Genomic DNA, 2,912 nt, shown 5'->3' on the forward strand with positions numbered 1-2,912 from the left:
TCTCTTGTTGGCCAGGCATTGTTGTAAGGCTATGGATACAGGAGGGAACATGACTGGCCAGGTTCTTATCTCCTGGAGCATCTCTTCTGGTGCATCTCATCAGGAGGCCACTGCAGGAATGGGGGAAGGAGATGGAGAGGGATGTGAGTCCCCCTAGAAAAGTCCTTCACGTGCCTCTCAGAGGCTAGCACTCACATGCTATGATTCTGAAAACATGGAGGCTGAAGACAGGATCTCAAGAGGCACCAGTGCAGAAATATAAGATAAAAGCTGTCCCCATCAGCTATCTTGTCAATTCTGGACACGTGGACGTTAGGAGAAGTACACAAAGCACCTTATAGGGACAGAACATCCTTAAGCCAGAGAGAAAGATGTGGTTTAATCTCAAAGAAGGAACGTGTCTGGATTGGTGTGGAGTGTAAAGATGGAGGCAAAAGGTGACTAGCCTCACCCAGGGGCTCCTGACCCCAGGGTGAGGGCCTGGCCTTGGACTCCAGTTCTTGAGGAGACAATACTGGTATTTAGTACTTATTTTGCGCAGTATTGGTGTTTTATTAAAAAAAATGAGATGGGAGCACCATCCTCTCCCACCCTTCGATTTGGGGATGTCATGCCCCAGGAGTGAGGTCAGGGCTCAGGATGAGGGCCTGCCGGCCTCCCAACCTGAACTTGTTCAAGTAGGGGAGGGGAAATATGATACTGGTGAAACTATTCCCCAAAGTGGGGGCTTTCATCCCTAAGATAATCTGAACAGGGAAAAGTGGCCGGGACAGAGATGACTACTGGCAGGGGGGGAGAATGGAGGTCTCAGGATGATTCAGTCTGGGAAACTCTTCCCTGTACTTTCTGAATCTCTCTATACCCTCCACACTTTTGAAACAACTCTAATCCCTCAGGGCTTTCTGGAAAATGACTAGGCCTAAAATGAATTCTCTATCCCCTCAACAACAGCAAAAGGAATACGAGATTATCAGCTTCACAAGTAGTCTGGCAATAAAGTAACTTGAAAGCATCTTAAACAGAGTGAGGATTAAATAAATAGAATTCTTTCTAAGGGAATACAAAATTTTAGTGCAGTGTTCTCTGGGTATGTCTTGAGACTAAATGATTACGATTTCAGATTCAAAATAAAAAAAAACCCAATAAAACAACACTATGACAAGTATTGGTATTTTGGTGCTTAAACATAACATGAGATATTGGAACACCAAAACCAGTAATGTACTTACCAAGACCCTGTTAGTGGACACATCCCTCAGGAGGAGTCAGACATACCAGATTTCCATAGTCCCACACCTCCACACCTCATATTCTCCAATTCGTTCTCCTCATTTGTATTTCCTGCTGGAAACAAGCAGCCTCCTGATGGCATGTTGGTCCCCTGCTGAGCCACCGCCCCTGGGCCATGTCCTGGTCATGCTGAAGCAAGGGTTCTTCCAGGTGACAGAAATTAATGGGTCGACAACATTTTAAGTGTTTTGGTCCCTAAAACGGAACTCACACACAATCTGGCATATTAATTTTGTCAGCCGAGGTGGATTGACCGTAAGTCTAAAACAGATTAACTTTAGAGTCCCTTCCAAAGCCTTGGAAGGGGCCCAAGCAATGCGTTCACATGGTCACACGTTTTCTAAAATTTGCAAAAGTTGGATATTTTAAACACGATTGCTTTTTCTCTGAGTACTTTCTTTTCTATCTGGTAGCTGTGGGCTAGCCATGAGAATTTGGGGGCATTTAGGATGGGATTATGTGGAAATATTTATGTAGCTTGCAGTCATTTCTGTGCACAGCTGCGTGACTTCCAGGTATGCTCCTACTGTTCATCAGCATGGTTACAAGGGTGCAGGGCCAATGGGCAGAGCTCAGTATGAAAGTATCCTACAGCTCCCAGCGTGCGAAGCCGTGTATCACAGAGGAGAAACAAGGTATAAAATGCCTAAAGCCGGAAGCTGGTCCATGGCAATGGACGGTGTACATGAGTGGGAGATTTGGTTTGCATTGGTTCCTAGTTGAAACAGAAGTATCTTCGTATCAGGAATATGTTCAATAATAAAGCCTACACAATTATGCACACACCATCATTTTAATTTTGTCTTTATTGAGACAAAGACTTAGGTGCAGGTGGTTTATTTGGGAAGCATCCCAGAGAGCAGGAATGAGAGGGCAAGGAGAGTGACACAGAGTAGAAGGAAGCACCATGGGAGGTACTGTTGCCATGAACAAAGGGGCTGATTCTGCCCCTGAGAAGCACACTGAATGCCTCCCCAAAACTGACCACGAAAGGAAGAGGCTGGTGCATTTATTCAATGGCTCCTGGGACCCCTGGGGTGGAACTGCTCCATACCTCTGGGCTGTGTCAAGCAAGCTCCTGAGGGCAGACTGTAGGAAGACGTGCCCATGTAAGGTGGGGTGCTGGCAGTGCGATGTGGGTCTGGGCGTACACCCACTGACCCCAAAAATCCGAGGCTGCCTCAGAGAGGGGCAAGGGAGATGACACACCAACGAGAATGGTGTGCAATAGAATTTACCAGAACTCCCGGGCTTATAGGCACACAAAACATTAACAATACTCCAAATAGGGAGCGCATCTCTAGTAACTCTCACTCAAAAGAGATTTGATAGAGGTGCTCCCAATTTGACAACAATTCTAAAAATTCACATGACTTTACCAACGAGTTATGCAGCTGAAAGAAACTCTTCTAAATTATCAACAAAAAGCAACACATTTTACTTTTCTGTCCTTTCTGTAGACCATGATATCACCAAATCATTGTTATAGGAAAAGATGATGAGATTATGCAGCCAAGGAACGTAAGAAAACCTTTTAAAGAAAGACAGATTGTCATGTTTTCTTCAGTCATTGGGGTTTTGTGGGGCTTATGCTATTTGTCAACTTTAAAAAATTTGTCATT

Source organism: Mirounga leonina, unplaced genomic scaffold (assembly GCF_011800145.1).
Source record: "Mirounga leonina isolate KUSES-001 unplaced genomic scaffold, KU_Mleo_1.0 Mir_174, whole genome shotgun sequence".
Classification (NCBI taxonomy): Eukaryota; Metazoa; Chordata; class Mammalia; order Carnivora; family Phocidae; genus Mirounga; species Mirounga leonina.